Consider the following 13,565-nt stretch of genomic DNA (forward strand, 5'->3'; position numbering starts at 1 on the left):
TACCAAGTGCTACAATTTGTTACAATATACCAGTTGTCAGCAACAATTAGTCAGCCCTTTGGTTATCAATCTTTGAAGCAACGTCACTGAGACCCAGAGCCCTATATAAAAAAAATGCCCAGTGTTCAATATATGTATTTATTATTTCAAGGAGGACATTTCCTCTTTTTATTCCTTTCAGCTGTGAATTTTGGTCTATAGCGCAGGATTAGTGATTTGCACCATTTCCTCTTGACTTTACCTAGGAACTTGGGTGGCTCTGATGCCATGGGTGACTTTGCTGGGAAATTTGTTTGTGGTGTTTGTTAGAATTTATTAAATAAATTTGAATTTATTTAATAAATTCTAACAAACACCACAAACAAATTTGTGGAGAGACCGCCTCCTGCCGATTACCTCTCTCAGACCAATTAGATCGCACAGGTTAGGTGTCCTCCGGATTCCATCTTCCAGCCAATGTCGGCTGGCGACTCCCCGGGGGAGAGCCTTCTCTGTTGCAGCTCCGGCCCTCTGGAACGAGCTCCCTGTTGAGATCCGGACCCTTACTACCCTCCAGGCCTTCCGCAAAGCCACCAAGTCCTGGCTGTTCCAGCAGGCTGGGGAGAGCTGAGAAGCATCTACCTCCACAGAAATTGTGAATGTTGGTTTTGTTTTTAATATGTTGTCTTTGTCTCATTCCCCCCTTCCTCTTGTCTTCTGTGAGCCGCCCAGAGTCCTCCAGGAGTGGGCGGCATACAAGACAAATAAATAAATAAATAAAATAATAAATAAATAATAAATCCAGAAAGCATACACAAATAACCAATTCAGCCGGATTCATTAACTTCTTTATATACATAAGAATAGATGAATAAATATACAATGCTAACAGGTGGTTCTTCCAAGTAAACACAAGGCAGGAGAGTTACAGGCAAACCCAAGCAATTAGCTTCATTTCAGGAGACAAGGCCAGATAGACTGCTAGTTTACTTCTCAGAGCAGCAGACTGCTTAAGTTTCTGTTGCAATTGTCTGCACAGACTCAGATCTGTTTAAGCTCCCATTGGCTGACTTAGTCACTATGCCTATTCATTGGCTGACCTTGTTCCCATGTCTCTCCTAGTCATGAATATTTTAACAATGTTGGGCCTGGATTGAATTATGCCTATGCAGAGTCTCTTGATCCTTACCTGAAATATGTAAACAGCTTCAAGTACATAAGAAATATCATCTTTAGTGATGGGTATTTGGACAAAGAAAATGATTCCAGGATGAGCAGGGCCAGCCAGGCTCTGGGACCAAGAGAGTCTGCAGCATTCCCCTTCTGCTGGATCAACTGGTACAGGGCAATAACATTGGGGTGAGATGTTTCCTCAGACAGAATAATGCAAACATAGGGTTTGGAGATCTTCTAGTCCAACTCCCTGCCCTTATCCATCCCATCCCCAGACCTAAATTTTCACTGAAAAGACTATGCTTCATTCAGGGATCACCAAAACTGTTCCAGTATGCTGTAATCCAACAATTGTTTGTTGAGTAGAGGGTGGGGGAGAAATAAATCAGTTTCATTGGAATTTCATATGTTCCTGATCTTTCACACCTGACAGAACCTTTATAAACACTTTCCTGACCATGGTTATTATACTGCTTCTTGAACAGAAGTTGAGGATCCAGGAAGACCCCCAAATAGCACATCATTCCTAAGCAAGAGAAACAAGATGATGTCCTGACATCCAGAGATTTTTTTTTCTCCTGCTGACAGACAGCTGGTTTTGTTATCAATGCTGGCTGTTTTGCAGTACATTTCCCAGTTATGAATGGGAACCAGTAGGAATGACTCAAGATGATCCTTGGTGGACTCTGGAGCTATCTGTGAAGAGGACCTAAGAGGTTGCAATTCTCAGTGCGGGTGGTTGGAGGGTTGAATCTCCATCTTCTCCTTCCAGCTGCCTGCTGTATTAAGAATGCCTGGGTTTAGTAGCATGTGTCAAAATGTTCATTCAATCTAGGGGGCAGACTGCTAAAGAACCCACTTTGCTGGCACAATCAGCTGTTTATTGGCAGGTGAAAAAAATCACCCTTCTATTCAGCACACCATGGGGGAAGTTAAGCTGAGGAAGTCTTACTGATGCACCCTGAAAATTGGAGGATTGAGCTCAATCTCTTCCCTCTAAAGAACACAGAGTGGAACCAGCTTCAGATAAAGGAGCAAACCACACAACAATATGGACCAGTAATGGTATTCTCTTCTCTTCATTACCAGTTCGGTAGTGAATATCTTTGCATATGCAGAATGTCTGTGTTGATGTCAGAGTGGGTGGGCAGCAGGGGTGGGTTCAGGGACACGCCGTGCATGTGCTTGATGCATGCTATGGGTGCATGTGCAATACTAAAAATGCTTCTGCGCATGTGCAGAAGCAAAAAAACAAGATGGTGGCACCATAGGTGCCGCCGAGAAAGCCAGTTCAGGAGTGTGGCAGGCCATGTTACTACCTACTTGGCCAAACCAGTCCGAATTGGTAGGAATCCACTTCTGGTGGGCGGAGACTTTCATCATTGCCACTACCGGTTCTCCCGAAATGGTGCAAACCAGCAGCATACCACCTCTGATATGGACCCATTTTGTTACCCCAGATTCTTATTTCATCTCCTGTGATTTATAATAATAAACTAGTTATTCCATTCACATATTGGTATGATTGTTCACAATTCCCAGAGTACAACTCATTGACATGTGTCACCATGAACCATTAGCACACATACTACTTGACCAAACTATGACACAGTCCATCTTGGACTTCAGTTTCAAGTAGGTCAAATAGCAATAAAGATAATTAAGAGCCACAATAATTAAGAACAAGAAGATTGGTGGACCAGAGACTAAAACATATAAAGAATGCTGGAGTTTAATGAAAAGGAGGACTAAGAGTGACAAGATAGCAGCGTTCCAACATCTCAGGAGTTGCCACAAAGAAGAGGGAATCAAGATATTCTTCAAAGCACCTGAAGGCAGGACAAGAAGCAATGGTGGGAAACTAATCAAGGAGAGAAGCAATCTAGAACTAAGAAGAAATTTCCAGACAGTTAGAACAATTAATCAGTGGAACAACTTGCCTCCAGAAGTTGTGAACGCTCCAACATTGTTAGTGTTTAAGAAGAGATTAGACAAACATTGATCTGAAATGGTATCTTCCAAATTACATGTTTGAAACAAGTATGACGAGTTACAATATCTACAAAGCCATTTGTGCTGCGGCACACGCATTACATGCAGTATGTGGATTAGGAGCAGAAGCAGCCATTAGGAGGCTTGAAAAGAGGACCTCAAATACCCAGTCATGTCAGGTAATTCCTGAGACCTTTTATCCAATCCATTGATCCTTAGACAGGAATCTTCCCATATGCATTTCTTGAATTCTTGATTAAATATCTTATCTTATGAATGCACCTCAGAACAGATTGAGAAAGCAATTATTTAAAAGCTGTAGTATGAATTAATTATAATGTGTTGTTGAAAAGGGATAGATGGAGGAAAAGAGACATAAACAACCCAGTTGTCTGTAAGAAGCAATGGATGGAACTAATCAAGGCAAGAAGCAACCTAGAACTAAGAGTAAATTTTCTGACAGTTAGAACAATTAATCAGTGGAACAACCTTCCTTCAGAAGTTGTGACTACTCCAACACTGGATGTTTTTAAGCAGAAATTGGACCACCAATTGTCTGAAATGGTACAGGGTTTCCAGCCTGAGCAGGATGTTGGATTAGGAAGGTCCCTTCCAAGTATTCTATTCTGTTCTGTTCTGTTCTGCTCTGCTCTGCCCACAGCCAGTCTGGAGTTTGATCCTGACCGATTCAAGGTTGACTCAGCCTTCCACCCTTCTGAGGTCACTAAAATGAGGACCAAGATTATTGGGCTGACTCTAAGCTGACTCTGTAAATTTCTTAGAGAGTGCTGTAAAGCACTATAAAGAGGTATATCAGTCTGCATGCTATTGCCGTTCATTTAGTTTGCCATTTTTGCACCTTCTAAATTTGTTGTGTGCAATCAGCCTCTGTCAATCTTGGGAATGGAGATTTTGCAGTATCCTTTGCCTGCCATGCCCACCAAGCCACATCCACCAAGCCAAGCCATGCAACACCCACCAAGCCAGGCCCACAGAACCAGTGGTAAAAATATTTGAATTTCACCACTGGATGGATGGATGGATGGATGGATGGATGGATGGATGGATGGATGGATGGATGGATGGATAGACAGACAGATAGATGATAGATAGATAGATAGATAGATAGATAGATAGATAGATAGATAGAAAATTTGCATATACCCACATACCCACAGAAAAGCCAATGCAATCCTAAATTGCATTAACAGAGTGATTCAATCAAGAACAAATACCAAACCTAAAATTCTGCATCCAGTTTTAGTCACCACACTATAAAAAAAAAGGTTGAGACTCTGGAAAGAGTGCAGAGAAGAGCACCAAAATGATTAGAGGACTGAACTTAAAACATATGAAGAACAGTTACAGGAACTGGGCATGGCTGGTCTAGTGAAGAGAAGGACTAGGGAGACATGGTGAGAACATGGGAGGGGCTATTACAGAGATGAGGGGGGTCAACCTATTTTTCCAAAGCACATATAGGGCAGAAAAGGAATAATGAATGAAAACTAATCAAGGAGACACAGAGAAACAATACAGTCTATTTTTGAGGTATATATGTACATGGAGAGAAAAATGAATCTTCTGGGTTTACCAGATGGATGGCATAGGGAACAAAGTCCTGCTAGAAATACTTCCGCTAGAAGGGGCCTTGGAGGTCTTCTAGTCCCAACCCCCTGCTCAGGCAGGAAACCCTATATCATTTCAGATAGAGGACTGTCCAGTCTCTTATTGAAAGCTTCCAGTGATGAAGCACCCACAGCTTCTGAAGGCAAGCATGGTTGTCCAATCTCTTGTGACTAACCTCTTCCCACAGTATCATGAATGTAGGCTGAGTTCCTTTTTTTGATGCCACATAAAATATGCAATAGAGCATTCCATCACTTATCTTTGTGGTTTGGCCACAGCAGAAAGAGTAGTCATGTAACCCCTGATAATGCTCATGGCAGATTATTGATTTCAGATGCAGCCCACTGAGACTCTTGCCCTGAAGACCACTACCCCAACAAGAAGAGTGATCACTGCATTACCAAGAAGATCCACTCCTTTGCATTCCACTCTAGCCATCTTCCCTGAGTCTTCACAGCTCTTACGGAAGTAACCAGAATGTAACTGGCTGCAGGAGCTCAGGACTCCTAGATTAATCAGTTGGTTTTTGGAGAACTAGTTTAATGTCCCACTGACAAACCCAATCAAGGCAGCAAAGTTGAGACAATCTGATTTCTTAATGCAAAACTTTATTGAGTACATATTTTTGTCACAACATGAAAGCAAAAGCAGCTCTAACTCATTCCCAAGTATTCTGTAAAATATAGACTCTTCCCTCCCCCTCATTAGTGCAGGTTACATCATCCCATCAGGTATAAAAGTGTGGTTGTGAGAAAATCTAGGGTAGATGTAGTAGTGTGAGTTTACCATGAGGCTACCCTTGTAAGGAAGCTGATCCTGTATCAGGCTGGGCTCCACACTCAAATGCTGCAAAAAAAGCAAAAGAAAAAACAAACAAAAACCCTGCTCTTGAGCCCAGGAGTAGGTTGAGTCCAAAAAGTCTGAGTTGCTGGGTGAGTAGAAACTAAAGGCCTGCATTGCATCTGTTGCACCTAGCCAAGGACGCTGCAGGTGGCTAAATGGCTACAGGAACCCAGAGGGATTTGTGTGGCGGAGTGTTCCTGCTCTTGGTCATAAGGGCAAAATGAGGGAGCTGCAATAGCCACAACTTTGAATCTGGATGATAGGTAGCTATTTTTTTTGGGGGGGGGGGGCAATTTAGTTTGAAGTTATGATAAGTGACCAGTTCTTAAGTAGAGTACTACCTGTGCAAATAAACCAGCCATTCTATCCAAGCATTGGCATGAGTGCTCATACTTATCAGGGTATAACTAATTGCCATGTGCCACCATGGCCCATTAACTCTCATACTATCGGAGCAAAGGGCAAGATCCACCTTGTGTGCAGGAGGTGAGTTTCATGCAGATCAAACACACAAGTCCACCATGACTCTCAAATCCATCTGCTCTGTGCATGGCAACAAGAGACATAAACATGTTTCTCAGTTTGCTGTATGAAGAGAAGCTGTTGCTAAGGGGATGGGGCAATGGCTGTTCCTTGCAATTATTAGAAGAACAGTAATTCTTAATGTATTCCCCTGTGGATTTCCACCCAAAAAATCTTTTTTAAAAACCTGCTCTAAAAAATATCTGAGAATCCTCCAGGTGGGGGCTGGATATGAAACCTTAGTTGGTCTTGCAAAGAGATAACTCCTGGGTTTGAAGAGACTCACAGGCTCTCATTGCCTCTTTGGTCAGAGCTGAAATACAGGTAAGAGGAAGCATTGTCAATATAAATTTGTTCTGGGGCTATTCAAGTGGCATGGATGGTGTCTCTTGTGCTTAAACTCTGCTGAGCTTTCAAGTGCTACTTACAATTCAGCTTCTGCACAAACCTTGCTTTCTGATCTAGGTGGGAAGATGATCAGAATGACTGGCCCGCCTCTCCTCCTCCAGCTGCTGCTCTTCTGGCTCCTGCCTCCAACCTTGGCAAAGAGGATGCAAACCAGATGTGTCGTGACATGGCCTTCGTCACTTTGGGAGAATTATTACAAGCCTGGTGATCTCATTATTAGTGCGAATTTGGCTCTGGGAATCACAGGTTTTCGCAACAGTGGCCCAGACTTTCATATTAACCCACACTGGCGTTTTTTACCAAAGGTGTAAGTTTCACCTGGATGGGATAGATGTAGATAATTTTTTTGCTTTCTGTGGGATTTAAGGGATTTCTATCAGAAACACTGGTCCTTGTAATTTTGGTATGTTTCCCCATGCCATCACTCTGCTAAACAACTAATTCCCACAACACTTTCAAATTATTTACTTAGATTGTATTATTATTATTCTCATCCTTCCTATTACCTAACTCCTTTCTAGTTATGACTATAACCTTCTTGCCTGCATCTTTGCAATTTATATTGTTTTATTAAGTTTCCTAGTAGGATTTATGTTGGTTGCTTATTTAGTATCCTAAGACTATCACTAAGTGTTGCATCTTATGATTCTTGATGAATGTATTTTTATGTACACTGAAAACTTTTGCACGGAAGACAAATTACTTGTGTGGTTACCAGAGGTGAAGAAGTATCTCCAAAACAGCCCCCAATTGATTTGTGTTTTGAGGAACAGGTGAGAAGAATTACAGCCACTGGAGCAAACTGAAGATGAGAGGAATGATAGAGGGGTATAAAACAGTCCACACTTTGGACGAAAAGTCTTTTCTCCTTTCTCAAAAAACCATTCCAGCTTAATCAAATAAGATTCTTTTAAAAAACACCCTTCCCAATGGAATCTGGGACATGCTCCAAATAACAGCTCAAAAGACAAGACAAACTTGAAAAGCATATGCAATCTTTCCTTTAATGTTCCCTAATGTTTGTTTTTTCCCCTCGCTGTAGACACCTGACTGAAAAATACCAGCCATTCCTAGCTTTGGTGTTTGCAGTCAGAGAGGTCAACAAGGATTTGGCTCTCCTGCCCAACATCACACTCGGCTTCAACATCTATGACAATCGACAACTTGAGACTACGATTTCATATGTCAGCTTCAGACTTTTCTCCACACAAGGCTATGTGATTCCAGGTTATCAATATGGCAGGCGGGACTCTCTGTTCTCTGTCATTGGTGGTCTCAACTCCAAATCCTCAATCCAGATGGCCTCCATCTTCAGCATCTTCAAAGTCCCGCAGGTAAGGGGGCTCCATTGGATGCAGTATGGAGTAAAAGAACCACAGAAACACAGACAAAAGCCAAAGATGAAACCAACGATGTTTTTTTGGGGGGGGGGCATATCAATAGAATGTGATGTAGAGAATGCATGCTACATTTTATGTATCAAGATAACCTCAAAGAGATAGATAATGAGATAATTCTGAAATGTTCTGCTTGTTAAGAGGAATAACGTTCTAACTTATTCTTTAAAAAATGCCGTTGTGGCCTGCCAGCTGCCAGTGGAGCTGGTGACAGATTTGGATGAGGAGGAGGTTGGGGAGGAACTTGGGCTAGTTCTGGAGCTTGAGCAAGGCGCTGATGAGGGCTCTGTGTCAGATGCAGAGATAGAGCCAGGGCCATCTGACATTTCCCAGCCATTGGAGCGGCAGCTGCCTAAGGGGGCTGTGATAAGTAGGGAGGAAGAACAGCTGGAGCCTGTTCCAGATGCACATATGTGCAGAGCTGTTAGGAGAGGAGAACAGCTGAGGACAAGGAGTCACCTAAGGAAGCAAGGCATACGTGCTGAATGGCCCCTCCTTGGCTGGGGAATAAATAGAAGGAAAGGGGAGTGGTGGTCGTAGGAGACAACAGTTTGGATTTTGGAAGACTTAGATCATCATGTTTTGTGTCTCAGAAACTGCTTGCCAAAAATTAATTTGCAGCATTAAGTCTGGGAGCTCAAGGTCTGGCAATTATCTCAAAGAACTGATGAGGTCTGTTATTCCAGTTAACTTTTTGAAGGACTATTGCCTGGACTTTTTGGTATGTGAATGCCATTAATTCACAGGAAATAAATAAAGAAGGTTTTTCAGGACAAGGAGTCTGTTTCTTGTGTCTGCTAAGGCTGGGTCAGAACAATTGCATCCGCCTTTTTGGTGCAGTACATTCTCTGTATGAGGTTGATGGTATGTTCTTTTGTCTTTTGACCTATCACCACAAGCAAAATATATTTAATAGTGGCTCTTCATTTGAAGAGAAAAAGTTTAAGCTTGCCATTCAAAGTGAAAGAGCCTGATTGGTGGGACAAGAAACAACACAATGGGGAACTGTAAAGTCATCGTAATAGTTTATTTTGTCTTTATAAGATCAATCTCACTTTCTCCAGCTCGGTTTTGCCTTTGATTTCACTGGAGGATATAAAATAGCTCATCCTACCTTCCTCCGGATTAATCCCAGTGAATTTCCTCAGTATGTGGCTTTAGTTCAGCTGCTCCTGTATTTCCAGTGGAACTGGGTTGGGCTTCTGGCCCATGAAAACGACAATGGAGAACGTTTCATCTCATCTCTGATGCCAATCCTTAAGGAGAAGGAGATCTGCCTGGCCTTCGCTGAAGTGCTGAAACCAGACTTTTTTTCAACTACATGGTTGGGATTAATCAATATTTACAAATCCTGGTCTGAAGCTGAGGTGATTGTTCTGTTTGGAGACACCCTTAATTTTGGATCTGTGCTTCGTGCAGGGAATGCTGACCAAAAAAAGTCAAAGGCATCATCTTCTAAAGTTTGGATCTTAACTTGCCATTGGAAGGTTACCATGGTGAGTCCCGTATCCATGTTGAAAATTATAATGCGCTTCCATGGGGCTTTGCATTTTAGGGACACTGTGGATATCCCAGAATTCAGTCATTTCCTCCTGTCTTTAGACCCTTTCAACTCACAAGTGGACATCTCTCTCCTGGAATGGTGGGAAAGGGTCTTTCACTGTACAAGCTACAAACCAGGAAAAATTTATTCAAAGCGGGAAACAAAATGTACCGGAAAGGAGAATGCACACCATCTGAAAACTTACACTTTTGAAAGAACTATGACGGGCGAAAGTTACAGTATCTACAATGCTGTTTATGCTCTGGCACATGCATTACAGGCAATTTATAGATCAGGAACCCAACCAGCCATGATGAGGCTTGGAAAGAGGATTTCAAATATCCAGTCGTGGCAGGTAACTTTTAAACAGATAAACAGAGTTGGAAGGGATTTTGTAGGTCAGCTAGTCCAACTCCCCATCCAAGCAGGAGACGCTGCCCCATTTTTGATAAATGGCAGTCCAGTCTCTTCTTGAAGTCCTCCAGTGATGAAGCTCCTACAACTTCCGAAGGCACGCTGGTTGATTGTTCCCACTGTCAGAAAATTCCTCCTTATTTCTAGGTTGAATCTCTCCTTGATCACTTTCCATCCATTATTCCTTGTCTGGCCTTCAGATGCCTTGGAAAGTAGCTTGATCCCTTCCTCTCTGGGGCAGCTGCTCAAATACTGGCACACTGCTATCATATCACCCCTGGTCCTTCACTAAACTAGCCATGTCCAATTCCTACAACTGCTATTCATACGTTTTAGTCTCCAGTCCCCTATTCATCTTGGTTGCTCTTCTCGGCACTTTTTCTAGAGTCTCAACATATTTGTTATAGTATGGTGACCAAAACTAGATGCAGTACTCTAGGTGTGGTCTTACTAAGGCTTTAGAGAGTGCTATTAGTACCTCCCTTAATCTTGATTGTATGCCTCTGTTAATACAATTTAGGATTGACTTTTTTGGCTGCCGCTACACACTGCTGACTCATATTTAGCTGGTTGTCCACTAAGACTCCAAGATCCCTCTTACAGTTACTGCTATTAAGCCTGTTTTCACCCAGTCTCTATGTGTCCTTTTGGTTTTTCTTGCATAAGTGTAATAGTTTACTTTTCTCTACATTGAATATCATTTTATTAGATAGGGACCAGTGTTCATCTTCTAGGGTGTTAGCTATTCCTGCCAGCTTAGCATCATCTGCAAATTTGGGAAGCTCCCCTTCTATTCCTTCATCTAAGTCATTTATGAAGTTATTGAACAGTACTGGGCCTATGTGGTACTCCACTGCTTACTTCTGTCACTTTTTATCCAGTTCACTGATCCTTAAGAGATGAAGGTTGCCATATAATGAAATATCTAATGCTACCTTATACTGTAAGTGCACCTTGGCTATTGAAACATCAATTATTTAGAACTATAATGTGAACAAAGCATAATGTTTTGTGGGAAAATTGTAGACCCTGCAGTTATGAACAGACTTCAGCTCCCTATCAGATTTGTTTATTTTGTGATTTGTTACACTATGTGGCTTGTTATGTGAAATGAGCCTTTGTCCACTTCAGAGACACAGCAGGACTCAAATGGGCTCCTGCACTGACACTCATGAAATTTTTCAGCATCAAAGGCTAAACGTTGGACTTCTACGAAGAGTGCAGTGACAAACCAGGGCAGGTGCTTCCTTCCACATGGCCTCACCTGGCCATACTTGGTTCCTACATTCTACTGTCTTTGACAATGAAATATGGAAAGTCACTGGAATTTTCCAATGGTTGTGATAGAAATTACTTGAGGTGTTTTCTTCTTCTTTCAGATTCTCCACTATTTGAGGAATGTCCGATTTAACAACAGTGCTGGAGATGAAATTTCGTTCTCGGAAAATGGATTGGGTTCTCCTCACTTTGATCTTCTCAACTGGGTTTTCCTCCCCAATGAAACTTTTCACCCTATGAAAATTGGGCAAATGGATCCCAGGGCTTCCCGTGGACAGGATTTCACCATTAATTCTGATGCCATTGTCTGGCCCACTAAGGTGAGTTGCAAGGGGACATTATAACTTCAGGGAAAGATTTGGAATGCAGAATTATAGGATTATAGAATAAGAGAGATGGATGGGACCATGGAGGTCTTCTAGTCCAACTCCCTGCTTGAGCAAGAGACTCTATAATGTTTCAGATGAATGGCTGTTCAGGGTCTCTTTGAAAGCTTCCATTGATGGAGCACTCATAACTTCTGAAAGAAAGCTATTTCATTGGTTGATTGCTCTCACCATTAATAAATTTATCCTTAGTTCTATATTATTTCCCTCCTTGGTTAGTTTCAATCAGTTGTTGCTTGTTTTGCCTTTTGGTGCTTTGGAAAATAGTCTGACCCCACTCAGCTTTGGAACAGCCCCTCAAATATTAAAAGACTGCTATCATGTCTCTCCTAGTCCTTTCTTTTCTCTAGACAAGATGCACCCAGAGCATCCTTCTAACTTGAAAAATGGTCAACTGACAGTCATTTGATGAAAAACCTGCTTGAGATTTGATTTGTATCCATCCACAAAGGCCAGGGGAAGGGAAGGGAACTTCTGTTTCTGAAACCCAGGATGCCATTAGAGCAGGCAACAGGGATTTCCATGGGCCAGTCCCATTCAGTTGGATCCCGTTGATTCTTTCTTTAAGAAAGGATGCAGCTCAAAGCCACTGGGGTTTCAGCCCTTGCAGTATGAAACCCCAGTTCCAATATCTGGCATCCATTGATGGGGTGGGTGCTCCACTGGCCTGAATCCCCCGGGAGCTGTTCCTGGTTTCATGTACAGGCAGTGGTGGGATTCAAAAAAAATTACTACCAGTTCTGTGGGCATGGCTTGGTGGGCATGGCATGGCTTGGTGGTTGTGGCTTGGTGGGTGTGGCAGGGGAAGGATACTGTAAACTCTCCATTCCCTCCCCACTCCAGGGGAAGGTTACTGCAAAATCCTTCCTGATTATCTGGGACTTGAGAGTCAGAGAATAGATGGGGGAGGGGCTAGTCAGAGGTTTTATTTACCAGTTCTCACACTACTCAAAATTTCCCCTACCGGTTCTCCAGAACTGGTCAGAACCTGCTGAATACCATCTCTGTGTACGTGGGGATTAAGCAATTCTTTCGATGACATATTGAATATAGAAATAGGAATATGGAATGCAAATAGGAGTGAAGCCTGTCCATTGCTTAGGTCATTTCTCTTTTAGAAGGTGCCCTTTGCCAGGTGTGGCATGAAGAACTGCCATGCAGGAAAGAGAAGAAGAGTTCCAGAGGGCAAGCCAATTTGCTGCTACCAATGTGACCCTTGTCCAGAAGGGACCATTTCTAATCAGACAGGTAAAGCACTCTTCAAATGTAGATCTTCCAGAATCAAGGAAGCCGTTCATTTTTATTATTGTTATTTTTAATAAGATTGAATGCACTCATACTTTTCAGCAGAACCTTTCAGTTGATGGACCTAAACTACCCTGGCCACCGAAGCCACCTTTCCCGATCCACATAAATTTCATGCAGGCTAGTTTTAGGGCACAATATAAATCATTGCATTTCCATTCCATTCAATTAGGAAAACCAACTTCCATTTTTTTCCTAAAGGAGAGCATTGTGTGATTAATTATTATTATTATTATTAAGAGTTTGCTTCCCCACTCAGCTCTATCAGTCTCTGATTAAATAGACCTGAGAGATAAAGTAGTAATCTATCTATCTATGCCTTCTCAATAGAACAGAAGGAAGAAAAAAAAGTCTGAAAGAGCATATTTGAAGTAGGAAGCATAGAAGGTAACGCAGGGATTACCAACAGGAAATGTACATACAAGCAAAATAGCAGGAGTCCTGTCTCACTGACCTATCAGTTTTGGTGGGGTTCAAAGTTTATAGTGAGGAAAATAACAGGCCACAATATGAAATTGATGGACAAAATAATCATACAAGTGTCCAGGGAGCAGATAGCTGAATCTGAACAAATCCTTCTCTCTGACTAACCTATCTCCAAAATCATCATGAATGAAGGATGAATTGCTATTTTTGATACCCCATAAATTACACAGAGGGTCATACATCATCCCCTTTGTTAGTTGGCTGCAATTG

The sequence above is a fragment of the Thamnophis sirtalis genome, unplaced genomic scaffold, assembly GCF_051295495.1.
Source record: "Thamnophis sirtalis isolate CommonGarterSnake01/CBP01778 unplaced genomic scaffold, rThaSir2_p1.2 scaffold_1, whole genome shotgun sequence".
NCBI classification, from domain to species: domain Eukaryota; kingdom Metazoa; phylum Chordata; class Lepidosauria; order Squamata; family Natricidae; genus Thamnophis; species Thamnophis sirtalis.